This window comes from Thamnophis sirtalis, unplaced genomic scaffold, assembly GCF_051295495.1.
Source record: "Thamnophis sirtalis isolate CommonGarterSnake01/CBP01778 unplaced genomic scaffold, rThaSir2_p1.2 scaffold_15, whole genome shotgun sequence".
Taxonomy (NCBI): Eukaryota; Metazoa; Chordata; class Lepidosauria; order Squamata; family Natricidae; genus Thamnophis; species Thamnophis sirtalis.
In genome coordinates, this window is record NW_028261395.1 from 33243454 (window position 1) to 33257760 (window position 14307).

Below are 14307 nucleotides of genomic sequence, written 5' to 3' on the forward strand. Positions count from 1 at the left end.
TTTGGCATTTCTAAATAGATCTCAAATTACTGTGCTTGAGTAGTTTAGTGTTTTCCCCTATAAACCTATAGAAAATATACTGCTATATTTGCTAGCAGATATCAGCTCTTAAACAACAATGCTCAATAGGGAAACCACATGTCCACCTAATCAGACAGCAAGGAATAAAATCTATTACTTGGAAGTCCACTGATAAGGTTCCATAGGGCAGTGTTGGCGAACTTTTCAACACTGAGTGCTGAAACAGGAGCGTGCGCACAGGTGAACACCAGAAACCGGAAGAGCAGCTCCCTGGCAGCACCAGAAATTGGAAGAGCAGCTGGGCTTCCAGTTCCTGACGTGTGCATGCACATGTTGCAGTTTTTGGCACTCCTGCGCACGCAAAACCAGCTGGCTGGTGTACATGTGCATGCCAGAACCCAGAAAAGCAGCTGGCAATGGCTGGCATGCCAGGAGAGATGGCTCTGCATGCCACTTCCGGCATACATGCCATAGGTTCGCCATCACGGCCATAGGGCATATTTGCATAGAATGAATTAAAGGTGGAAACACATGATTGTTTTTAGCAGCTAATAAATGTTTCATTAGATAAATCAGATTACCCAAACATAGAAAACATACTGCTGAAATTAAGAAATATTGTTAAAGTTTTGTCTGGGTTCAGCCATCTATTTTAATTATCATAAATTTGTAAAAACAATACAGCTTACAAAATGGTGGTTGCATCTGAAAAGTAATGTTTCTCATTGTATTATCTCACTGAAATTGCTGTTTTACAAGCCAACATCCATCAAGCATGCATGCAGAGTGAGAATACACTGTATATACAGCTGTAAGTTATTGTAGCATTTCAAATATTTATCATAGACACTGGTGTACTTTGTGAATTAGCTTGTAGCAGCAAAGATTTATGATAACTTTATCTACTTTGTAAGAGCAATTTCTTGGGCAGTTGATCTAAGGTTCAATGTGGCTGTCTGGAGTTGCCAGACCAAGAAAGGAAATAAAATGCATAGTTTTCAAGATTTTATTGGAATAAGACTCTTGATGAAATTGTCTGTAAAAAATACACTTGAGGCATCTAATGATTTTGGTCCTGTGATGAACGCAGGAGTGTTACTTAAATTTGACAACAAGCATTTCAGACATTCAGTGTGTGACCCCTTCAAAATGAGAAATATCAAAGCAATTAATTGTCAAAACATACTAACATCTCATTAAAAATGCTATATTAAAAAAATAAAGATTTTAAAAACCCAGGAGTTACATCAATATCTCTAAAGCAGGCATTTTCAAACTTTGCAGTGCCATGTATTCAGAATCTGCATTAAATAATACAAATTGAAACCCTTGAAAAATGACAGAAAAATATCTCCCACATAAAAAAACTCCATTTGAAGAGAATAAATTTTTTGATAATAAGTTGTCGTGATATTTGCTCCAACTTGCTTTAATGAAGAGGTAAGGAGAAATAGCTTGAAATCCTCGAGCATGCATGATGAATGCTTTAAAGAAAGCATTTGCCCTTTTTAAATTTCCTATTGGTTGAAGCAATTTGAAAGGCTTCACAAGAGCCACCAGCTGTAATCCTAAACTCACTAGTCACACTTCTGTGTAGAACATGTTGACTTAATGCAATATTATACCTAGAAATATCAGTTACATGTATCAAGATCTACCATAAATATGAAACCATAGAAGGTAGAATTTTCCTTAGGAGCATTCCTAAACATTCTTTGCGGCCAGCTAGAACTTTGTGTAGATGACTTGGTTGTTTCAAATATTGGAATGAGCCTCACAGTCTATTATATCCTTTACAGACTGGCACTAAGGTATTTTAACCTTGGTTTGGTACACTGAGACGAATGTGACAGCTGATATTGTTAAGTCTCTCCATTTAAATAATGTGGTGTTCTTACTGCTTTTTGAGCTATTTCCACCTATCCTACTGCATCTTTTCCATTCTGCTTAGAAGTATCCTTGCCACAAGCAGAATGATTTCTGGGATAGTGTTTTCAGAAATCATCAGATATAGGCATATAGTTGTATCTCGTATGTATTAAACACCTGTTCTTTAACTTCATTTTGGTACATTATTTCTAAAGAAACAAACTTAAAGCATTATAAACTCACAGATTTATTATCTAAATTCAGCAATGCATTAGGAGTTTCAGCAGTCTCTACAATGACTGTGTATTATCTACTTTTCAAATTTATTTTGACCTTCATATTCTCAGTCTAATAAAAGTGAATACCATAGCTAAAAAGTAAGGATCAATGGAGTTTCAGTTAACCCTGGCATTGACTGCATTGAGAGGAAAACATAATTTGCATCCAGCTCTGGATCGGGTGTATGTTACTTGTTTTGAGCAGCTTCCATTGTTTGAAGGCCCCAGCTTTTCTCTCTTTAGGGAAATAGTACCGGTTTTTGGCCCTTCAAATGTTAGATTTCAGTTTTCATCATTAAGCGAAACTAAAATGTAGTCAAGAAGGATAGAAAAGCTGCTTCTACCAGATCAATACATTATTTAAGAGCACACCATTATATTATTAATTACATTCAGATGTGATCATTTCCTCTGAGCCTTGTCATTCAGTTATGCAATGTGCTTCTTATGGCCCCGATTAAATAGCACAGTGACATTGATTAATTGAATTCATATTCACAACTGTAGTGACAAATCCATTGTCATGTGTACATTTACTCACAGAATGGGACTTTGCACTTCACTGTTTCCCTGAATTTATTTTAGGTTGTCCTCTAACCCCCCTGAGCAGATTTGAGGCTTAGGAAAGGTCAGAGTGAAGAGGAACAAATTGTTTTCTTCACTCGGTGACCGAAGCTTTGCTGATGTTTGAAGAGATTAAGTGGTTAGGACAAATGAAATACTAACTACAGAATCCTTGCTTGTTTTGAAAGGAGAGCATTTGGAGTGCTTCACCCTCTTCAAATTAAAGGCTATGCACCTGGATTCTCTTATTTTTCTTATATGCCTTAACTGTATGAGCAGTAAAATACTTGTCTCACTAACGTTTTACATCCAAGGTTGAAAAAGAATCTTCATATTAAAACTGGGTGAATGTGTACAAGGGAAGATAAAATTTTATACATTTGTTATGGTGGTCCACAAATAAGAGCATAATAGAATAGCAAAGCTCCATTGCTTCTAATTGTATTTGGGTATGCACTGGAAAATGAGAGTGAACCAAACCAGGGTGGAAATTTGAAATTGAAAAGCTAACAGAAAGACCATCCTATATATTACATGAAGAAAGATGTGATGTTAAAAAGTTAATATATCTGCTTTTTCTCAGTAGCACTGGGGCAGCTATATTCCTTTATCCAGAAATATTTATCAGCAAAATCTAGAATGACAAAGAAGCGAAATTTATGTTCTTCATGAAGTTGGTAGTTGAGGAACATTTTAAACAACAAAGGAGACTCCCCCCCCAATCCCATAAATGGAATGAAAGTAGATTATTGACTAACAAGTGTTCTACATGCCAAAACAAATAAGATTTTATCTTTTTGTTGGACATAACTTCACAGGAGATGTTCCTTCCAAATTACCTGTACAGCTCAAGATAATTGTAATTTTAAGCCTATTACCTATAGATAGACCTCCATTGTGCTACTGACATACTAGTAAATCTTCAACAATCAAGAACAGCATAGCTGCAAATCAATTTAGGGCCATTTAATCATTATCCCATGTTACTGTAACATGAAAAACAATTTTACATATACAGTAATTTACTGCAATTCATATAAGCCTAAGAATATATAATTTTCATTTATAAGCATCAGTTATCTTTACCAAATTTCCAGGTCACTATAACAGATACCTATAACATTTCCTTCTTAACATGATTGTAACGCTGAAATAATATAAGAAGTCAAATGTGCAATCCATAAGGAATTACTTTCCTTTGTGGTTTTTGTTCCCATCTCTTATCATATATTAGATAGATTTCTCACTCCTTGTGAAAATTAAAGATATTAAAATCAACAACTCAAAACATAGGTTTTATTGCTGCAGATATATCATAGTCTGCTTTGCCGACAGAACGAATGTGATAATTGAATTGTGTACAAGATTGTTAATTAAACCATACCAGTAGAATGTGGAATTTTGATGAAATGGATATTCTGCCAATAATGACTTGATTATATTTCCCAATTATTTTTTTAAAAAATAGGATTTATATCAGAAGTGTCAAACTCACTGCATCATGTTGCTGTCATGTGATGTATCATGACATTTTCCCCCTTTGTGGACCTGGGGTGGGCCTGGCCATGACGCATCTGGGCTCTGGGCTGCTAGTTTGACACCCCTGATTTATATTATTTAATTCATGCCCTATTATGGTAAAGTTTAAAAATTAAAGTAACTATCTTCTATGTTATTCATGCACTGATTTCATATGAGATTAATAACTATATATCTATACATACATGTATAGGTATATATGTTTCTTCTGTCCCTCTTGACAGCAAATCATGATATGACTGATCTGTCCTAAAAAGCAAAATATTGCTGATGAAGGATTGCTCTCAAATTTTTGTATGTTCAGGTATAAGCCTCTCGCATGAAGCTTGTTTATGTATTACTCCATGGCTCAATTCTGAGGAATTTCTATGTTATACGATTAATAATGGACCCAACTCTCACTTTGCCTTTCACATAACTGCTTCTGCATGTAACCATCATATGTAATGTTCCAAGTATACAAAATAAAGCAGAATCATACTCTTGTTAACAAGAGTTTAATCTTAGTAAATATATTCTTGCTGAAAGTAGAATTAAAATTTGTACAGTAGTGGCCTAGATTTGCAAGTATAAGCTCATTTAGTTGAATGGTTTCTGGGACAACTGAAATCTTTCACTGGTCAAAGTTCATTTGAAAAAGGAGTACAAGATTAGAGTGGCATGTAGTTATAAAAAGTACATGCTTTATAATGAGGTAATGCCTATAATTAGGTTCCTGCTATAATTCCCATATGTCATAAAAGCTTTACATGGCGAAAATGCAAAACTAGAATAAAGTGGAAATGTCATTTAATCGTTTTAGCAAAAGATGGCAGATTTGAAGCTTTTGTATTTTATGTCCTTTAATGCTGAATGTATTTGTTGCCTAAGACTCAAAACAGGATATGTTGGTCATGCTTTGTAATATATGCGTTATCATTACAAGAAAAAAAATGTTATTAGATTTGTTTTCAATCATATATTTCAAAATATTGAAAGCTTTTTAAAAAAAATATCAAGTGGTGGTGTATTTCAGAAGCAGGGCTATAATCTAGAGCAGGTTTTCTCAACTTTTCAGATGTAAAACTGCTAAGGTCGAGAAACATTGATCTAGATAGGCAAAAGGGGAGCAAAGCTGTACAAGTTTCAGAAACTGTTGAGCATAAAAAGAGGAGGTTCGCTGGATTGTATTTCAAATAATCTGAACTAATTGTGCAGTCTGGAAACATGAGTAGTGACAAACAGCCAAATAAAAGCATATTTAAGCAAAATGTGCTTCTGAATTCAGTGGAGCTTAGTAATTCTCAAGGGAGTATGTTTAAGAATGCAGCTATGCGATTGGAGCTGCTACATCAAGATTCCCCAAACCACAGACTGGTATAAAGTCCCTAGCCTGTTAGGAACTGGGCCACACAACTGGAAGTGAATGGCAAGGGAGCAAGCAAAACTGAAACCACCACCACCCAGTCCATGGACAAATGATCTTCTACGAAATCGATCCCTCATGTCAAAAAGGTTGTGCTACATGTTTACACATAGGTAAATCCCCACAGGTTCAGTGGGACTCACACTGGAGTAAATTTTCCATAGGATTCCACTTTGTCTCTGTAAATAAAGTTGGGCGTACATATATTTCGTTAAGAGGTATTCCACACTAAGAACTGTGAGGGGAAATCTTAGAAGTATTTGATGAAGGATTTAGTTTGACTCGCTTTATTGGAGAAATGCTCTCTGAATAAAAGTGCATAGGATCAAGGTGTGTGTGTCCCTTTGATTTCAACTGAAGTTAGCTGTGACTAATCTTTGCTAGACTGTCTCTAAATGTAAACCCGGTATCAATGGCACGAGCAGTAACTTCCGTTCTAATAATGTTTTAAAAATTAAATTGGAAAGTTTAAATAAATGCTAAGTAAGAAAAAAACTTGAGCTCTGCCGTTGAGTAATATTTCTTGTATTTGTGTGTGTGTGGTATGTGTGTTTAATAAAACGGAGGTGCATATTTATTTTTTATCATTTAACTTAGACTTTGATTTTTTCTCCTTTAAACAATCTACTATATTAAGAAGATCTAATGGTGGAAAAATGAAAAGGCAGACACATTTTTAACATTTACCATTGTACTTAGTTAATAAAATGGAAGAAAAGCACTTCACTATTTCACAAAACTTACAGGAAAAAGAAACTTTCATTACTCTGGGAGAGAAATACATTTTCAGACAAGGGAACATTTACCAGCAGTACTTGAAAAGTGTGAGTTTTGACTGCATGTTACTTGAAAGATCATACTAAGCTACTCTTTGGTGCACAGCAGTTGTATATGATTTGTTTTTGTAGCAAGATGCATTGAAATTGTATTGAAACATACATGTAAGAATTGTTATTGTGGAGATGGTTTGTTCTGTTTTTTATTCTTGTGTATGTCCTATCTGTTTAAACCTTAAATGTTTCTTTAAAAATTACCTAAAAGGCAAGATAAAGTTGCTGTCATTGCAAAATGTATTTTAATTTTTTGTCATGGCTTTTTCCAAAAACAAAATTACAAACTGTATCATTCCTGATAATGCAGAACATTATGGATGGTTTCAAATAAATTTTATACTTCTATTTTGCATGTGGTTTTTAATTTTTCCTTCATTTAGAGGTCACTTCTTTCTACTAAAGGAATATACAGCGTATCTAAACACATGTTCATATCAGTGGAAGAATATGAAACTTAGCAATAGCAATACAATGTCATTATTATTGTTCTTTGAATTTTGTTCTAAGAGCAGTGATCTGGAGGAATTAAATGGTGCAAGTGGTTATCTCTATATTTACTTAATTATGATTTCTTTGGCTCAACTCTGTTTAAAGAAGTTAGGTTTTGGTCAGCTGAGAACACTAATACTAAGGATCTTATTTGTATAGCCAAACTACCCACAAATTCTACATATTAACATGAAAATAAGAACCTCACTTTGAAATACAATTATGCCAGAAGAAGAATATAGCAGAAATCTGTCCTTCATTGATATGGACATATACCGTATTTTTCGGAGTATAAGATGCAGTGGAGTATAAGACGTACCAAGGTTTTGAAGAGGCAAATTAAAAAACACAACCTTTAGCTTTTTGGGATCAGGATATGCAACTTAAAATCACAATTGAGCCCAAATTGCTAAGAAATTAGCAACATTGCTAGTTGCTGTTGCTAAGTAAGACAGTTAAGTGAATTTCCCTCCCATTTTAATTACCTTGCTTGTCATAGTTGTTAAGTTAATCACTAGTTGTTAAGTTCATAACATGGTTGTTGGGTGAATGATTTCCCCATTAGCTTGTCAGAAGTTTGCAAAAAGTGATCACATGACTCCAGGACACTGCAACCCTTATAAATATGACACTTGCTGAGTGTCTGAATGTTTAATCATGTGACTATGGAGATGCTGCAACAATCATAAGTGAAAAACTCACAAGTTGCTTTTTTCAATGGCCTAACCTTGAACAATCACTAAACTGTTATAAGTCGAGAACTACCTATACTGGGGTTTTGTACTGATACTATTTTACAGGACAATTAAAACAGTCTGCTATCATTTTTATGCCTCTAAGGATGGAAAATGAGAATCAAAGTAAGTGTTAAAGCCTGTAAAAGATGCAACCCACTGAAAAATGCAACATCCCTACATTTTCAGAAAACTGAAGAAGACCAGTAAACAGCGAATGTGAGTGAAAATGTCAACACTTCTTCCTCAACCAACTTTATAACAAAAATCCATTTGTTGCAACCCTCAGAAACTGATTTTTAATCAGGTGTAAACCTTGGATTAACCCAATGGAAAAGAACCTCGCTTCAACTCATTGACTTGTCTACTGCAGTGACAGGATCTCTTAATGTTTTGAGGTTCATGGGTGTTTTGAAATTAAGAACTCTGCCATCACTGAACATCACAAAATGGCTGCACAGAGAATGAAAAGTCAGCATCCTAAAATTGCTGCTGAAAAGACAAAACGGTAATAGTTGCACATAAGTAAAAACATTAATGTGCACAGACTCGATCCCATGCAACACCATCTAGTTCAGTGTTTTTCAACCTTTTTTGTGCAAAGGCACACTTTTTTCATGAAAAAAAATCACGAGGCACACCACCATTAGAAAATGTTAAAAAAATTTAACTCTGTGCCTATATTGACTATATATAAAGTAATTCTCCCACGGCACACCTTACACTATGTCACGGCACACTAGTGTGCCGCGGCACAGTGGTTGAAAAACACTGATCTAGTTAAAGTTACATTGATGGCCCTTCATGTAATGCACAACATGAATAATGCACAACAACATGAATGGGTGGAAAGCAATCCAGGAGAAAAGCAACCTAGAACTAAGAAATTTCCTGACAGAACAATTAACCAGCTTGCCTTCAGAAGTTGGGGTTCTCCCATCACTGGAGGTTTTTAAGAAAAGACTAGACAGCCACTTGTCTGGAATGGTATAGGTATGTGATGGCGAACCTATGGCACCCGTGGCCAAAGTGGCACACGAAGTCATGCTGCTGGGCACGCGTGGCCTTGCCTCTGTCTTCTGGGTTTCTAGTGCACATGTGCATGCGACCATCAGCTGTCCTTTGTGTGTGCAGCAGTGCTGAAAACTGGTGTGCACGTGCACACCAACCAGCTGATTTGGTGCACATGGGCACCAAAATCCAGAAGTTCAGCTTTTCCGGAGTGTGGCCCTCCTGAACGCACATGCAATGTTTCCATGCAACCTTTTTGGCACTTGATGCTGAAAAGGTTTGCCATCACTGGTATAGGTTCTCCTGCTTGTGCAGGGAGTTGGACTAGAAGACCTTCAAGGTCCCTTCAAACTCGTGTTATTCTGTTAATAACAATAATAGATTTTAGAGTACTTTGTATGAAGGGCCAGTAAAGATACAATCATAAAATAACACATTTTTATTATTCCAGAATTAATAGGAAAATTTCAACTGGAAATTTTTGCACCTAAAAGATATGCTGTATTAATGAATGTGGCCCTTTTCTTAAAACTAGTACATTCACTATACCATACACTATATGGTACTGGTAGGTTCACTATACTGTATGGCTGCAAATAAAAGAAGCTCAAGGATCACCTCTATATACTGCATTTTTAAGGTACTGTCCCTGCAGTTTTTCTGAAACACAAGCATGATGAACGTGAATTTATGTATTTTGCCAAATATTCTGCAACAAATGTAAACATGCTACACATATAATTTAGTAAATATAAGCAAATTTAAATCCCATTCATTTCAAAAGGTGAAAGTTAATTTATTTATATTTCTATGGTTAAAGGGGCTTTTACTGTCAATTTTTGCATGATGTCCATATTAATATTGCAGTTTATTTTAACTCGGGTTACTGGTGTGAGATACTGGTGAATCAGTGGCTACAGTTCGATTCTCACCAACTCAAGATTGACTTGGCCTTCCATCCTTCCAAGGTTGGTAAAACGAGGACCCAGATTTTTTGAGGCAATATGCTAACTCTGTAATACATTTAGAGAGGGCTGTAAAGCACTGAGGTGGTATATACGTCTAAGTGCTATTACTATTGCTTATTGCACATATGAGACTAGGCAAAGACATATGCAAACCTAGCCTCTGATGGATACATAAACATGCGTCATTTAGACCACCTTTTACAATCTTTGCTCCATTTACCTAGAAAAATAAGTTTAATATCCTGAGATTAGCTGAAATGAATAATATGCATGAGGATGTCCTTGAAAAAATTATAAACATTGCAAAGTTTTAGTACCAAAGCACTGTGGAACAATATAGCACATCTCGTAAGAATTTAATACTACCCCTGCTACAACTTTATCCAAGTCAAATAGCTTGGGATGAGAGTATCTGAAAGAACATTTTCCCCACGTGCACTTCTGAAATAGGTGGTGGCAGTCACTATTTCTCGGGATTTCTTTATTTCCCAATTCTTTGGGTTTTATGTAATTTAAATGTTTCCTAATTATTTTAATTAACTTTAATTAAATGTTAATGTTTCTTGGTTGTTTCCTATGAAATTTCTACTTGGAATTAATACAGTTTTAGAACTTTTATGAGCATGACAGATTAAGAATCTCTGATAACTGATTATTCAACTGAGACACAATATCAAACAAGACTGACAGCAACATTTTAATATTGGTTCTAAATCTAATAGTGAATGTTTAGAAGAGTACTTATTAATCATTTAATGAGCATAACTACTATATCATCTAGCCAAATAATCGTATCTATTCAAGGTTTCATTTCCTTGGGTTTCATTTATTTGGTCTATCTTGCATCACAGTTGCAGCTCAGCCTTAAACAAGGCTTAAAATTATATATGTTGAAATCATGCCATATTTTAAAAGGAACCACAAAACAGAAACAGCAACATAAAATATTAGCATAAAAATCCTGTGTAAGGGATTAAAAAGGCAGAGAAGCATGAATTTTCACTGAAAGATTATCCTTAGAGTATTGTTTTCAACCTGAGCAACTTTAAAAATCTGTGGATTTCAATTTACCAAAATTCCCCAGCCAGCAATTCTGGGAGTTGAAGCACACAAGTTGGCCAGGTTGAACAACAACTTGTCCTTCTACTGGAAGATCTATGGGATACCTTTGCAAATAATGCACTTGAGATGCTAAATCATTTCCATTTTGTTATGCTTTGCCAACTCTTCAGCAATTCAGTTTTACCCCCAAAGAGGCAAAATAAGGTGCCTTTTGAGAGAGATTTTTGCCCTTCCTAATGTTGGAAGAAATGTCCTTCTGGGTTCAGTTTCAAGTGGGGAAAAAGACACTGGAAACATGAAGGCTGCTTGGAAAAATGGTTTAATGGAGAACAAGATCACATGGCTCAAGCTCCTGAAGAGAAAAGGGGGATCACGTTTCCAGATGTTGGGTGAAGAAGAAAAAGAGAGTGAGATGCTGAAAGACCTTGGTTTTATGCTCTCTCTGGCTTTGATTTTGATCTTGTATTCTGATTGGTTGCCAGACTCCCATGGGGCCATGCAGGGGCAACTGTCTAGGTTGTGTTTTGAGTCCAGGTTTGGTTGAGCATTGCTTCTTCCCAGGTGCCCTGTGGTGAGATGGGTAAAGGGCTAATACTATCATGGCTTAATCCCATCTCATCCTGGAGCTGAAGGGGAGATCTTTGTTATGTAGAATAGACTGGCTCAGGCCTTTTAACGGCCCAGTGACAAACGTGGGGGCTATTAAGAGTGAATGCTTAAAAACATGTTTCTCTATGTTACAGTATTCTACCTTTTCAAAATTTCCTAGGATATTTTATTCTTCTAAGAGAGCGGCGGGTGCTAACTTCCTACAGTAAGTACTATTCCAGGTATCTACTTTATTCAGCACTTAAGTTATTTCAAGTAACAGCAGCAGAGAGTATACTGCCCATAAATCATCAATTGTACCTATTTTTTTATTTCAGATTTTGTAGTTTTCTTTTGTTTTTTTCCTCCCAAAATGGTTTAACATATTGTGGGGAGATCAATTGAAAGAGAAAAAGACATAATGGAAAGGCAAGGGGCGGGGGTTAATATCAAGCGCTCCTAAAACCATATCCAAATTTCTGATTCACTTGGATTAGTGTTTTTCACCCCCAAGTTTGTGGACTTCCAACTCCCAGCTGGCTGGAGAATTCTGGGATTTGAAGTCCACACCTTCTAGAGCTGCCGTGGTTGAAAAACAGACTTGGTCCTAACTATTGTTGGAGGCCACTGGTAGATCATCTCATGTGACCGCTGCTCTTTTCTTCTTGAAAGACCTTTCCAATAGAATCCATTTGATCTCCAAAGGGACAGTGACCGGCAAATATTTCTGAAAACAAGTGCTTTACACGAGCTAAAACAAAACTAAGTTCTTGGAAGATGAGCAGTTGCGCAAAAGGAGCACCTTTTCCTCTGCCCGGAAGCAAAGCACCACCCTTATCACCTGCCTCGGTGACAAGATGGTGGCAAAACAGACGCCACGCAACCTCATTGACGGCTTTTCCCTTCGTGTTCGGCTTCCGTCTTCGGCGCATGCGCCACGCGATTCCATTCTTTGTTTTGGAGACCGTCATCCCAGCCTCCCGGAGCACGTGCACGAGGGCCGAAAGCGGGCCTGATTTTGGCAACGTCACTCTTGTGCGCGACGGCGGAGCTGACCTGACTTCCCTCGAAACCTCGCGCGTTCTTTCTGCGCCTGCGCCGTTTGCTCTTCGCCTTGGGGGTGCTGGAGGAGTTTGAAATGGCTTCTCCGAGTCCGTCTTCGGCTCTTTTCAGGTAAAAGGGCCGGGAAGAGAGTGGCGTTATTTGCGCTGGAGCGGGGAGCCCGGGCTGGTGGTTTCGGGAAGTGGGGGAGCCTTCGTATTTCCTCAGAGCGGCCTTGGGCGAAGAGGGCGGGAGAAGCTCTCCTGTGACGGCAGGCCTCAGTCCCGCGTTGTGGATGGGTCGTGGGGAGGGGACGGGCCGGGGTTCTTTCCCCTCGCCGTTAAGGACGCTTCCCTAAACAAGGAGAAGGCAGATCTGACCCGGGACCGCAAGAGGCCCGCCTTTGCCCTTCGCAGTCCTTTCACGGAACCTTTGATGGCCGTGAAAATATTTACATACTCCTCGCATCCTGGACATAAATGGTTTAAACTCCTACCCTCAAAACGACGCTATAGAGCACAGCACACCAGAACAATTAGACAAAAGAACTTTTTTTTTCAATCGCCATCATTCTGCTAAACAAATAATTCCCTCAGCACTGTCAAACCATTCACTAAGGCTGCGTTACTATTACTATTAGTCTTCTCATCGTTCCTATCACCCATCCCCTCGCACTTATGACTGCATGACTACCTTTGTTGCTTGTATCCTTATGATTTATATTGATTGTTTCCTAGTATAATTTGACTGCTTATTTGTACCCTAAGACTATCATTAAGTATTGTACTTTATGATTCTTGATGAATGTATCTTGTCTTTTTATATACACTGAGAGTATATGCACCAAAGACACATTCCTTGTGTGTCCAATCACACTTGGGCAATAAAGAACTCTATCCTATTCTATCCAATTCCTATTCTATTCTATTATGGGCCAGGGCGACTAAACCAACAGGGGAGTTTCTTCTTTGTTACTGGCTCACAGTCATTTGCATCCCACAAATTCACTATTGAGCACTTTTTCTTTATTTGGGTTGATTTCACTCATTCAAAGAGAAATTGGGACCAAGTGAACCAGGCTTGCTATTCTGGGTAGACCAAGACATAGCCCTGTTTAGTTTTCCATGAGCATGAGAACAACTTCCAGTTCTGATTCTGAATTTTTGAACACCTGTTTTTATTCCTCTTCTATTTTGTAGAGCTGTCTGGCAGTGGAATATATTGTGTTTTCATGTATAACCTGGGGTGTGATGACACCCCATTTCCTTAAAGTCAGCTGCTTTCTTGGTTTATTTTTCTTTTAAAGCTCAACTTACTTTTGTTTAGAAATTTCCTTGTCATTTGTCTGCGCTAGCAATTTTTTGCTAAGTGTATCTGGATGACATGTTTGTTAATTGCCACACCATGATTATCCATGATGATACTAGCAGGATTAATATGGGATGCTCAATGATTAATTTCCTATATTTGCATGACATATCAAATCACCAAGTGATCGCTTGTGCTTCATATACTTGGTTACATGTATTTGGCTGCTTTGTTGTTCAGTGTCTAATAGAACCACAGTTGCTGGATCATGGTGGAGATGCATTTTCTTACTAGAAGAAACAACCTAAAAGTGTTCTTGATGAGTTACTGGTTGAAGATTGACTATATAAACTCTACCTGTTATGGATCAGATTTTGTGCATTTGTATATAATGAGTAGAGCTAATAGGTGAAATTTTGTGAGAACCAAAGTTTATTTGTATTTTTCACTGGATTTACTATCACTTCCTTTCTCAAGACATCTGGTTTGTCATGGTTTCTTTTATTAGAACAAACAGTTTTCTCAAAGGTGTTTTTTTTCTTCAAAAGGGAACCAGACTGTTTTTCCCTTGAAGAAGGGAAAATTCTCACCCAAGAA

At 37.1% G+C, this 14307-nt stretch overlaps 2 protein-coding genes across 5 annotated transcripts in view; both read left to right on the forward strand.

Moving 5' to 3' along the window:
• TET1 (tet methylcytosine dioxygenase 1) overlaps positions 1 to 6859 on the forward strand; it is a 103400-nt gene extending 96541 nt beyond the window's left edge. For both annotated transcript variants that reach the window (XM_087702231.1, XM_087702230.1), the window contains one exon: positions 6314 to 6859. The gene's annotated coding sequence lies outside the window, so the exon portion shown is untranslated. The remainder of the gene's footprint in view (positions 1 to 6313) is intronic.
• A 5525-nt stretch (positions 6860 to 12384) lies between these two features.
• CCAR1 (cell division cycle and apoptosis regulator 1) overlaps positions 12385 to 14307 on the forward strand; it is a 29246-nt gene continuing 27323 nt past the window's right edge. For all 3 annotated transcript variants that reach the window (XM_087702274.1, XM_087702275.1, XM_087702276.1), the window contains exon 1: positions 12385 to 12534. The gene's annotated coding sequence lies outside the window, so the exon portion shown is untranslated. The remainder of the gene's footprint in view (positions 12535 to 14307) is intronic.